The sequence below is a fragment of the Cephus cinctus genome, unplaced genomic scaffold (genome assembly GCF_000341935.2).
Source record: "Cephus cinctus unplaced genomic scaffold, Ccin1 Ccin1_scaffold0228, whole genome shotgun sequence".
Classification (NCBI taxonomy): domain Eukaryota; kingdom Metazoa; phylum Arthropoda; class Insecta; order Hymenoptera; family Cephidae; genus Cephus; species Cephus cinctus.
In genome coordinates, this window is record NW_014332944.1 from 251,899 (window position 1) to 264,757 (window position 12,859).

Consider the following 12,859-nt stretch of genomic DNA (forward strand, 5'->3'; position numbering starts at 1 on the left):
TTAATTAGGCTCTAATGAGTCGGTCGACATACCGATCCGTGAATCAGCACCTCGGGGTATCTTGAGGGAATAAAGTATATGTATGTAACCTGTAGAACAAGAAAAGCAGATGAAAACCCGGAAAAGGTGGAAAGACGAAATTCCCAGGAAATCTTATGGAAGAGAAAATTATATTAATTTTCCAAATTTTACGGATCCGTCTTCGTGTTTGTATTTGAAGAAATTTTTTTTGAAAATTTTTTATTCCTATATTTTGGGCTCTTACATTTTATTCATTGCTTCGGGCGTTAATAAATTGGATTAATCTTAAGTGGTGCTTCGTTAGGAGTCTGATATCTGGACCAAGTGGATGTTGATGTCGATACAAATATTGCGTTACTATATTCAAGGATAATTTAAGGATCCACTCGGTTATAGACTTTACTAAAATTACTGGGGTGGAAGTTTCGCTCGTTAAGTCTTGTAAGATTTTTTTTTTGAGTTAAACATTATAATTTCATACGACGAAGATACTCGAGAATTTCATGAGGATAGCCCGAAGGCGAGAGCGTGGAAAGAGAAAATAAAATATGAAAATAACGAATCGTAATTTTTAACATGAAAAAAGTAATCCAAAAAAAAACCACGTAAAATTTCCATCACACCGATTTAAGATAATTTCGTTATTCTCATTTCATAATCCGTCAAAAAAACTTTTTTCTTACTTAAAACGAAAATCCTTTACAGTACGTGACACAAATTACGTGCTCATCGGTCCTATCGAAATGGTACCTGTCACTTTAATTCAGATTACGCAAGGTAGAAATAAAAAACCAAAGACCCTCCCCTCTTCCGGAATTAAATGCCAAACACGTATTGCTTGTCGTATACACAATTTTTACACGCGAACAAACGTTTTTAAAAGCTTACACAGGCTTATTGTACATTTACGTATGATAGTCAGAGAAGTAGACTGCCTGTCCTATACACGCGTACCAAGTAATGGGTCTACGTGATGCAAATTATAATTCGCATACGCTCAACGGACAGATTACACGAGTCGTTATTTCTGTCACGGGTGGGTAGCATTAAAATTTACCAGTGAATATCAGCAGGCATCGAGTGAGAGAAAGATAGAAAAAAAAAGACACCTATTAACAGACCCCACGAACATTTCTTCGTTTACTGTCCAAGTCATTGTTTTTATTTATTTTCTCCTCCAAGTTCATCTTCTCAGTCTCTCTCGAGTCAACTTATTGGCGTCGCTCCAAAAAATCCAAAGCGTCGGAGTTGCCCGTGGCGGAACAAACCAGTCACGTGGCCACCGAGCAATTCCATGCCAGCCATTGCTTAGGCCACATGTCCAACAAGATCGTCTTTGATGCTCGCGTATCTCTTTCTTGTCTATCTCGATGCATCCCAGACTCTGACAATTCTTATAGAGATTTATCTTCTGGTGGAAGCCAGGAAATTCCTAGCCAAAGACGTATATCGCGACGGGTCAGCGAATCGGATTTGCAGGAATTTCATCTAAATAGGTAACGTAACGTTTGATAAAATTCCGTAAAGTATATGTTCGAAAGATTCGTATCGTGTATATCAGGCGTACGATACAGGATGATTGTAGCGGGTGATAAATATTAATAATGCGAAAATATCGTGTTTTCATTTAAACGCGTGAAGCATCATTAGTGGAAAGTTTTATCGATGGGAAATATCATAAAGAAATTTTTGAAAAATTTCAATGCCGTCCATGTACGAGAACGTCATAAAATAGGCAAATTTGGACTGCGTCATTTAGCTCAACGGGTTACGGAGCTTTCCGTGCTGGACTGATTTTAAAATAAACTTTTTTTTTATTATCCTTGTGGGAACGTTTTTTTTATGTTTGACGTCGATTAAGCGGATTCGAAAGGATTCTATAAAAATTTTAGTGCCACAGGGCCCGGGAGATCCAGTTACGGACCTGGCGGAGCGTAATCGAGAAGAATGTCAGGACCGGGAGTGCACACCCTGGAAAGTCAACTAGGCGGCACATTCGACGAGCTTCTTCACGATCCAAATGACGTACGGGGATTGACGTGACGCCTTGGAGACGTACAAAGAGGAAGAAAAGGTGGATGAGAGTCCCGTCTCCCGAAAATAGCAGCCACCGCAAAAATCATAGATACCAAGATCCACTTCATCAGGATCGTCGAAGCATTTGGAGAACGTCCGCACTTTGGTGAGGCTGATCTGTCCGCGAATCGAAGGACATTTACTGCAGCGCAACTCTCGGTAAGTCTCCGCCATTTTTTTTTATCAATAACAACATTCACGGCGTGCAGGACCAAAATGACGTGTTCCTGAGTATTTGAAATAACTAGACGACGATGAATGACGCTCAAGATGCAATTTGGAAATTTTCATCTAGACGAAATTAACCCATCTTTTGTGTTCCACGTATTCTTAGGCTTTTCCGTTCACTACGGATACGAGGGTAAGCTAATACGGTGACAAACACAGGATCGGTTTCTACCTTATTTCTTTCCATTCAGTCCACGTCTCGTGGAATGGTCTTCCCATCACACGGGTGACGTGAGGCGTAATCGTTTGTTATCGTTCATCGTCCAGTTCACGTTCTGTACCATCTTGATCTATATTGCGTTTCTTCCCATTGCGATTATTATTATTTTTCTAAAATAAATCAGATCCGTCCGTGGATTTCGATTCCGATAATTTCGGGCCAGATAAAATAATTTCGGTAATTATTAATGAGCTTCCCCAAATTACTCCTTTTTTTAAGAATTATTTTTTGTCTCCCGATCATCGTGAAACCTGACTATGGTCATACTCTGAGACAGTATCTCGGTACAATATCTCTGAACATAGCGTCGAAAAGTTTCGTAAGTCCGATCCCTTTGAATTTCCCAATGTGCCATTTATTGTTACACAACGCCAGAAAAGCGCCAATGCAATGCATAGAAAGGGAACGTGCAGAAGAAGGCTTACGGAGAACCTAGTGCTGAAAGTGTAAAGTAACGTCCTAAGGTTTGCCTCAGGTTAGGTTAGGATCAGACTTGCATCAATCATCCTCGCATTTGGGGACTTACAGGTGGATGAAGGATTATCGTATGGAAGGAATGTGCGATCTTCTTCAGCGTACTCTATTGAAAGGTCTCGAGAAGGTCAGATATAGGTATATGCTTGTATATAAGGGGTGAGAAAGAATTTTTGCAAAAATCTTCCCCCGAGGCGACACGTCGGGATAACGCGTGACGAGGAACTGTATGGTTATCGGTGGCTGATAACGAATTCATAAATTCTCCTCGTCACTTCTTCATGTTTCCTTCTTTCATTTAGGTATTCGCATTGTCAGGAAAAAATGAAAGAAGTTTTTCATCCCCCAGAAGGCCGAGTGAAAGGGTCTCGTTTCTTTCGAAGTGGGTAATGGCTGGAAGCAGAGACGAATGAAGTGGCGTAGAGAGAGAGAGAGAGAGAGAGAGAGACAGAGGATAGGAGGAGTACAGAATAAGGAGGGATGGAAGTGAGTGTATTTTTTATTTTTTATTTTTTATATAAACGCTACCCCGTTATTGCATTTTATCCAGCCGGTTTTATCGAGCTTGTGGCTCATGCTCCTATCCTTTGAGAATCTTGGGTCGCGTTGCCTCTTATCCCACATTCTGTAGTTTCCGGATCTACTTCAGTCGCCATCTTGATGGGGCGACGGGGGGGGGAGACTTTATTGTCTAGCAATATACAATTATATAATAATTTGAAAGCAAAGACTATGAAGGAAGGAGGGTGGAGGCAGAAAGGGTAGGAGCTGCTCTTGATTCTTGACTCTCTCGTATTTTATTCTCATTTCTCTACCTATCCCTGTTATCATCTCCTCTTCAGCATACATCCTCCCACTTTCTATTTGCTGCCCCCCCTATTCAACTCTCGAGAATCTTCTTTTCTTTTACTTCGTCTTATTTTTGTTTCATCTTTTTTTTTTCTTTGCATTCGTTCTAACGGACTACGGAATTCTATGCGATATCCTTCTGAAGTCTGTTTTACCGACAAAGCATTGCGTATCTTCTGTTTTGGTTTAATTTAAAGTTACGATATGAAAAAAGAAATGAAGAACCCGAGACAATATAGAGAAAAGAATGAGAGGAATAAAAGGAGAAGGAAAGAAATATGGAAAAGAGAAAAATCCCTTAATAATCATAAATAATTACTGGCTTTGAGTAGCCAGAAAAGGATCGATTCAGAAAAGGGTATGAACGACACGAGATGATTAAAATTTGGAAAAGGAAACTGGAGGAAAAGGATATTGAATAAAGGTAACTTAGAAATACGTCGTTATAAATAAGAAGGGGTAGTTCTCCAAGCATTCGTGAAAAAGTCACGATGGCCTCAATCGAGGATCGTTAACGAACGTAATCGTTAGCTTTCAATCGAGATCCAAGAACCTCCATAGGGTTAGAGCGAGTAACACAGTGCCTCATCGAAAAAAAAACAGTAACGAACGAGAACAAATGACGATACCAAAGAAAAAGGGTACAAAATGTGGGGGAAAGCACAAGTCGCAAAACTCTTAACGATTCGTACACCGAAAAATATGAGCAAATAGAAGAAAATTGTGGAAACGTAGAAAAATGAGCTAAAAATAAAAAGCACAGTCTAGGTAAAAGATACCAACCCACTATATCCTCGAGTGAAGTTAGTAAACCGATACAGGGAGCAATGGGGCTGGCATACACATGCCATCTACACTCCACCCCCTCCATCAAATATTCTCTCTCTCTCGCTCCTTCCTCCCCCCTCTCTCTCTCTCGTACTCCCTTACTTCGCGCAAAGTTAATTACTTTGAAAAATAACCATTTCCTTTGTCTGCCACGGCAGGGCCGACAAGTAAGGGCCATTAATCTACCCGTTAGCAGAACACGCTGGAGCGATCTATGTATTGTCTTGCCATGTGTGGAGAGGAGGGACGAAGGGTGGGAGGAGCATCGTGTAAGAACATCCTGAAACGTCCGATAGGTACAGTCCTTATGGGAAGCTAAAAGCGACCGTGTAAAAAGCTAGCGCGTTCATTAAGTTCTATCCGGGGTGCGGTGACCCGAGTCAACCCGAAGTAGCCGAAGGCAGAAAAGTATTTATCGAAATCCCTTGAATCCTTTAACAGTGCATTAACTGCATGGTATCCGGTAGTTTCGCGTATCACGGTTATCGGACTGGATTGAAATCCAATAGGGCTATTTATAGTACACGTGGTCAGAAGAGCTCGTATAATCGATACCCTAACTATAACGTCCTCCAAATAATCCGTCTCCGTGATCGATCTCAATTGGCCGCAAGACACGTTAAATTATATATCCATTAGCGAAATGGACGATCGTTTCAAAGTGGACGATTGGATCGGGAAAGAGCTTCGTGAACGCGACACGTCGACGTCGCGTCGCGACAGTCGTTTTCCGCCGTTGAAGCCCCAGAGTGAGGCGCATTGAGCAAGCTCAGGGATTGTTTTGTTTCCTCCTTTTTTTTTTGGAATTTTTTTTTCCAATTTTTTTTTCACCTTTCTTTTTATCTCTTTTTCGCGCTTTCTCTGTTTCACACATTATTTCCCCAAGGTTATCTCTATTCTGTACCTACACGCTTGCAGTCCCTCTATCCCATAGACGCTGATGAACCTACCTACCATATGTGCCAATGGTGACCAACCAAAGCTTTTTTTGTCATTTGCAGCTATTGATGAAGTCCGAACGAAAAACACTAATGGCGCTCGCGCGGAAACGATTTTCCGGCATTTCACGTGAAAGCCGTGCTCGGTTGCTCAATGGGCGGACACCCTCTTTATGGTCCACGATAAATAAGCCACGCGCACAATAAATTAGCCCAGGACCAGAATCCCTTTCGTTACCCTGAGCGAAAATAAAACGTTTCTCTTTTCGCTGGGAATCTCGCCTCTCTCACTTTAACTGTCTCGGTCTCATTTCTTTTTTTTTTATTTGTCATTTCACCTCTTTTTTTTTTTTCGTGTACCTTTGCAAAGTTCTTTCTGGTTCGCCGCAGCTACGGCGGAATATTTATGTGCACCGTTTCGTGGTGCATTCCATCAGGAAAAAGCAGTGAGAGAGAGAGAGAAAATAAAAGATGGCCGAACGCTTACGGACTTTTGCAGATTCCTCGTGCAAATCGAAAAAGTTCACATACTGTGGTCATTGACGTCCGTTAGGGTCCTACCCCATTTACAGGATGCAGGGATTTCGTTGTACGAGATGTAAAAGAGGGGATGGCACGATTTAAATTGTAATTAGTCCCGGGACCAAGGATCCCTAAAATATGCGGAACACGCAGCGATTAATTAGAAGGTTCGTACAAATTCGCTCTGCGACTGTTTGCATGCTTTTCTGTCTCTCTGTCTGTATGTCTAACCACTACGTTCGTCCATCTGTCTGTTTATCCCTGTTTCCTGTCTGACTGCTGTTTCCTGCCTTGATGCTGCTTTGCGGCTTATTTAGCGTTCCCTCTACCATGGCCAACGATCATAGACGACTTTTCCCTTGAGTATTGTTCCGTTACGCCCTCTAACACTATTTGATTGCAATTATACTTATTTACTTGTGGAGATTACGCACGCGGGGAAAGAGGTCAAGGGTCATTTATTAAAAATGCTATGAAAAGAGGAAAGATAAAAAAATTGGAGAATCTTGATTCAGTAGAAACAAGGGTTTTTGGAAAATTCTATACAGCGGCTGTTCGCCAGAGGAAGTAATGAATTTTCCAAAAAAATATTTTGTTTTTTGCAAATATGCTTTTTTGTTTACACACGTGTTAGATGTCACTCGGAATGAACGTACTTTTTATACGATAGTTGCATAAGGGTGGAAACCCTTATCTTGGTCCTCTTTCTCAACTTATTTCAATCTGCAAGGGTCATTGATTTTTATGGACTCACCTTGCCGCCCCGTAAACTTCCAATATGAAGAATTCAGGAGATTTTTAACTTCCCCAAGGAAATCGGCAGGCACTTTACGTTACGTTATATCGCGAGGAAAATCGCTGGTCTGACTGAGAGGCGTAAGAATGAAAGGCGACAGGGGGTTTGGTAGCCCCCTCATTGAGAAATAAAATGTCGTACACAGATATATCGCGTGGTGGCCGTGAAGATGGTAGCTGCGGTGGTGTACAGAAAAGATGGGAGGAGCTTAATGAAAATGAAAAAAAAAAGCAACAAGAGGGAATGACAAATCAGGGTGGAAATCCGTAGCGATTCTCGAGAGAGATGAGTCGAGTGTCGACTGTTAATTACGTGAACTTAATTCATTCAGTTTACTCACTGTAAATAGCCACAACGAAGGCGATGTTGATACCCACGCTGTTCAGATTTCTTGCAAGTTACATACGAGGCTTACCTGCAAGCAAAAAAAAATTCGTTAATTAAAAAGAATGGTTAAATAAAAAGAATTAATTAAAAAGACAATTAAACATTTGGCAATCAAAAATAAAAAAATGTTACATGACTCGAAATTTGTATCTATAGATATTTTATTTTGCGCAAATTCTATATAAACACATTTTATATTTTTTATATAAAATACATAGGTCCTTGTGAATAAAGCCTCAACCCCATGGCACTATATATCCTTTATAGTGTTTATGAAAAATTTGTGTTCAGCTCGACAAACGAAAATTTGCCGTTCGCGAATAATAAATATAATGAATGCAGATTCAGAAATTATCTCGGCGCAGCTTGAATCAAGTAAAATTATGAGTTGCTCGAGTATGGCTAAAGCGTTTAATTCGCGCCCCATTGGCTCTCCGAAAATATATTAAATCATATTCAATCGTAAATTCGGAACAACGAAGGTAGCTAATAATCTCAGGCATAATACCCAGAGGGTGCGAGGATCGAATTTAATGTTAATTGAAAATTCCATAACCTCGTCTTCCCTACTGGCTTCGCCTGTGACATTTGCCAATCAATTTTGAATACCAAATTCTTTAATAAGCATTAATGACAGATCAATAGATCCGCGAAATTCAATCATCCCCATACCCACGGACCCCACCAACAGTGACTGGCTATAACCCAAGTCCCACAAAGTCCTTAATTAATGTCTTTTTGGTATATTTGAATTTTTCAAAAAAATTTGTATATCACCCCCATGCCTCGCTTCTCCACGATATTGTCATGGATATCGGCTGACAGATACATTTGAAATTTGCAATGTGTGTCAGCCGTTTCGAAAACGGGGCAAACTAGTTAGCCCCAGGACCGCCGTGTATAAACATAAACCCTAGTTAGCGCCGGAGTATAAGCTCTAGTTAAGCTGCGAGTTAATCGTTTGTTTAGCCCGGCGCTCTATATTTAACGCTTTGCTTGCAACGCGTCACCCTCGAACAAACAGGCCGACGGAATCAAAACGTTCTAGAGGGCCGACGCCGAGGTCCGTCGCGCTCGATGGCCTCGAGGCGAAGAAAGAAGCAGAAAAGGAAGAGGAAGAAATAAACGAGAAGATACCACACTATTAATACAACCTAACCTACCGCATGTTACGCAAAGTACAGTCACGCCGAAGAATAATAATAGACCCAAAAAAAAGGGATCCAAAATAGCCTCATCGAAAGCACAATAATTTTTATCAAAATTTCCTCAAATTATATTTAAATTAAATAAATTCCAGCTTACTACGCCCAGTCTACCAATAAAATATTATTAACGCTAATACCAACGTTAATTGTTCTATATGGAAACCTCAAAAAGATATGTAAAATAGGTAAATACACCTACCAGTAAATTGTTCATGGTACCAGTAACGATATGTAAAGTGTGCGTAGTCTGTGAATATTGGCTGCTGAACATTGCTAGATGGTCCGTGAGTCGCGATATACGTGCATACGTACTATCGTTAGACTCCAGCCGGTCGCTGGGCACAGGCTCAAGCCCACCATAAATATCATGTTAAACGGGCTCGATTTACTGTCCCAATAATGGTCGACTACCTGGGACTGTCTGCAGCGATAGTCCATGAACGTTATGCAGGACCTCAGTGAGGCGCATAAGAAAGGCTGATTGTCAAGTGCCGATAGGGGTAGGTGGACTTTACGATTTTCATGAAGGTTCGCCAACCTATGAAAGTTCACTGGATGTATCGAAGTCACGGGTTAAAGGATCTTGGACGGTAAGCGCTGGTTGGTGCATATAATTAAAAGTGGAAAACGAACAAAAACAAGTACGTTCAAAAATCTGTCGACGAAGAGACCGAGTGGGTGATCAATAACACCTTGATGAGGGCGCCAGTTCATCTTACCCATTGAATCCCATTAATTAGTCAGTGTCTGCAGTTTCTCTCTTTGGAGACCGCAAATAAAGGCCCCCGACGCATTTGACTACCAGGGTAAATAAGACATCAAACAATTTAACCGAATGAACTCGGAGTCCGCGTCAACGGTATCGACTAGTGGATGGAGACTTGTCGGGATGAACTAATCCCTGACCTAACCTATCTAACTAGCTAACTAACTAGCTCTGGTTAGCCATTCGGCTATCATCCTCTCCTGGTAGCACTGACTGGGCAGGGCTTATGCCTTGACGAGCCCGGTGCCAGGTAACGACGATGAGGTGGGACTTTGGCCAATCGCGGAGAACCCAAAGTCAAGGGACGGCGTGTGCCGCTTGTTTTCCAAGGAGACAACAACTTCATTAGGCCGTTCCTCCGCCCGTTTCCACTCTATCATTCCTTCATGAATATGTATGCCAGGAGAGAGGTGGGAGGTCTTATAGAGATTGCGATAGAGCGAATGACTGAGTCTGTAAGTCCGAGGGGTATTGGACTGGGTCAGAGAGGAAGAAGATGAAGATGGAAAACGGAACGAGGAGTGGGAGACCCTGGTCCCAATGCTGTGAGACCAATCATGGTTCCAAGTAGATACCGTCGTAAAGATGTCGGCTGAGCTTGTAAGGTTTTCGGCGCTAGTCCTCAAGTGACTGGTAAGGTTGGAATGCGTGACCAAGAGGGGTACCGGGTTTAAGAGGTTTAGGAACCAATCAGGTACGTGAATACCGTCGACTGTGCATTTGGAATATACCTATCGCCATTTGGTTTATCGATGTCTCTATTATCCTTCGTCCTTGGCTGCCATCGGCAGGAACCGGTCCCTGTAGACGTAATGCTATTTGGAGAGGTAAGACGGTATTGTAATATAGCTGTGTAAGAAGCTTGCCTATCTAACGTTACTTATTCAAATAGAGTTCATGGACGTTCGAATAGAACTTCAGGAATCGATGACTCTGCAGATTCAATTTTGTTTTTAGCACTGTGGATTCTCGAGATCGTTTATAAAGTACGTAGTCACTGCTACCGATATGATGCGGTAATTTATTTATTATATGAATATTTTTATTTTCAAGGATGATCAGCAGGAGGTTTTTATAAATGAAAATAGTAAAAAGTCTAAATGTCTTAATAATTATAGATTTACTTCACGGCTAAATCTTAAAATTCAATCCGATAAATCCCACGGATATACCAAAGTGGTCGAAAGCAGTACTAAACACCGATCCATCTGGCTAATGAGATTAAAACCACATCCGCTCGGCGTTTCCCAACGGTCTCAAGATCTTATTCACAGCATCACCGGTAGCAACCAACCTAGACGCATAAATTCCTACCTAGAGTCCAGGACTCGGACCTTTTCGAGTATTCCAAGATGTCTTGTCGTCTCATCTGATCCATGATACAAGTAGACGAGGTATAGCCATTACCGGTTCTGCGGATTTGGACGGTGACGTCACTGGACCGTCTCTACTCTGATTGGCTGACCACCCGCTGCCGCGATGTTTTTACGTTTTAACCGGTGCATCGATTGTTTCCGAGCTAGATTTGGCGACAAACGTTCGTCGTGACAGACAATTTGCATCGTGTGCAATAAAAGAATCTAAAATTGTTTTACATTTTATTACATAAAGATTCTCTGGTTGATTAAATAAGTATATGCTATATGTATTAATTGTTGTTATTAAATAAAGTATTTATTTCAGCCCGGGCTTAAATTATTTAGCGGTTGCAATCTTGCATTAATAAATTAATAAATAATAATAAACTTAAAATTAGGCGAAATGTAAATTATAATGGAAATACATTTTCCTTGATTATTTTAAACAGATTGTATGGTCAGTGTTGAAACATGAGATCCGTCCGAAAAACGAAGAATTCGTGTTCGAACCTTTATGAAATATTTACTCATTTCTATCTTTTTCTTATCAATTTTCCATCTTTACATTAGTTCATACGAAAAGAGTTCGAAAATTCTTTTGCTACGATTATATTTAATTGGTCGAACGTTATCTATATATTTGAGTCAAGCAAAATTCATAAAAACTTATATAACATATATGAGAGTATTGTGATGAAGCGTGGAAGTATTTTTCTCGTAAATATTAGATATATCACTTTGTAAATTAATCAACGCGAAACATATAGGGATAGAATATTTTTGTATCGTCTTCTTTGAGCTTTCACTAGCTTCTACAGACTTATTGTATAATGTACGAAAAAATTTTTTTATGCGTGCCTCCGTTTTAATTAATAGATTTACATACATACTTTAATTTTGTACCGTGTACATCCTATATAGCGTGTCCATACGAACATTTGCTTCATGAAGTATCGTATCAAGGTATTATATAAATTAAATGAAGTAGTTTCAATATAAAAAAAGTAAATCCGTTATAGAGGATCGAACTACTGATTCCTTCATTATGAAACTGATTCGCTGTCATTGTGCTACCACAAGATAAACTAGTGGCAAACGAATTAGAACTGAATTTAAAATTGATTACAGGGGCAGCACCTCTCTATAACTTCGAAATACGAACCAGAGATGTGTAGGGAGATGCACAACGCTACGGCTTTAGGCGATACCTAAATCATGGCGCTAAATTGGAGCGGCGAGTCTGGAAGTAGGATTTTGTGATCATCGCCTACGTCGACAATGCGAATCTCATCGTAGCTGAGCTAAACGTGAACATGGACGCGTTGCTTGGCGGGCAGAGGTTCTCCACTACTCACCGCTGGTTCCCAAAGCAACCCTTAGAACAAGGCCGGGAACTTCTCAAGACCTATTGAAAAAGCCTATTGTTGAAACAGTTTTAAGACATTTTTGAAAAAATGTAGTACCAACTTGACACCCATGTAGCACCTCAATTTTTACTAAATATTATTAGATCTTGATATACTTTCAAAATTTATTCAAAATATAAAATTGAGGATAAATCAAAATTGAATTGAAATTGTAGAATATTGAAAATAAATTACGTTCAAATTGAAATATTAATAAATTAGGTGTTTGGAACATTATAATAATTAATTGAGTCAATAAAGTAAAATATTAACACTTAGAAATCGGGAATTTGGGCTAAGCATATTTAGAAGTATTAGAAGTTGCCCAAAATTGTGTGCGCGCAAATTCTTCGCGCAGGACTCTGTGAGTGGGAGCAGGTGGATGGTGGGGGAAGCGTTTAAGGCAGTGCCCGGACTCGGAGCACTTATTCTTCCTCTAGCCGGTCTCCTATACTGGTCTCTTGGAAGCACCCCTCATATTCATTTCCAACCTTCTTCTATTTCTATATTTATTTCTTCTTTACTTCCTTAATTCTTTATATTTCATTCTTTACTTTCTTATTTATCTCTTTCCTTATTTCTTCTTCACTTTTATAACTTGCTTACTTTTCTACTTTTTGACTTCTTCATTTCTATCTTCGTTTCTGTCTTCTCGTTTCACTCTGTTCCCTCTCACTTTCCATTGTGCTTGTTTTACTCTTCCTATATTTATGTCTTCTTTAGTTTACTAGTCCTGTGCGCGAAAGCCGCAGGACTCGGGGGTTTTCCTCAATAAACTCAAA

At 40.3% G+C, this 12,859-nt stretch overlaps 1 protein-coding gene across 6 annotated transcripts in view; it reads right to left on the reverse strand.

Annotated features, from left to right (window-relative positions):
• The window catches only part of LOC107265546 (semaphorin-2A), a 233,169-nt gene that overhangs the window by 75,680 nt on the left and 144,630 nt on the right, over positions 1-12,859 (reverse strand). Inside the window, exon 1 of one of the 6 annotated variants that reach the window (XM_025082799.1) lies at positions 7,293-7,315. The exons of the other annotated variants lie outside the window; for them this stretch is intronic. The gene's annotated coding sequence lies outside the window, so the exon portion shown is untranslated. Of the gene's footprint in view, positions 1-7,292; positions 7,316-12,859 lie in introns of those variants that run through there. 6 annotated transcript variants of the gene reach the window in all.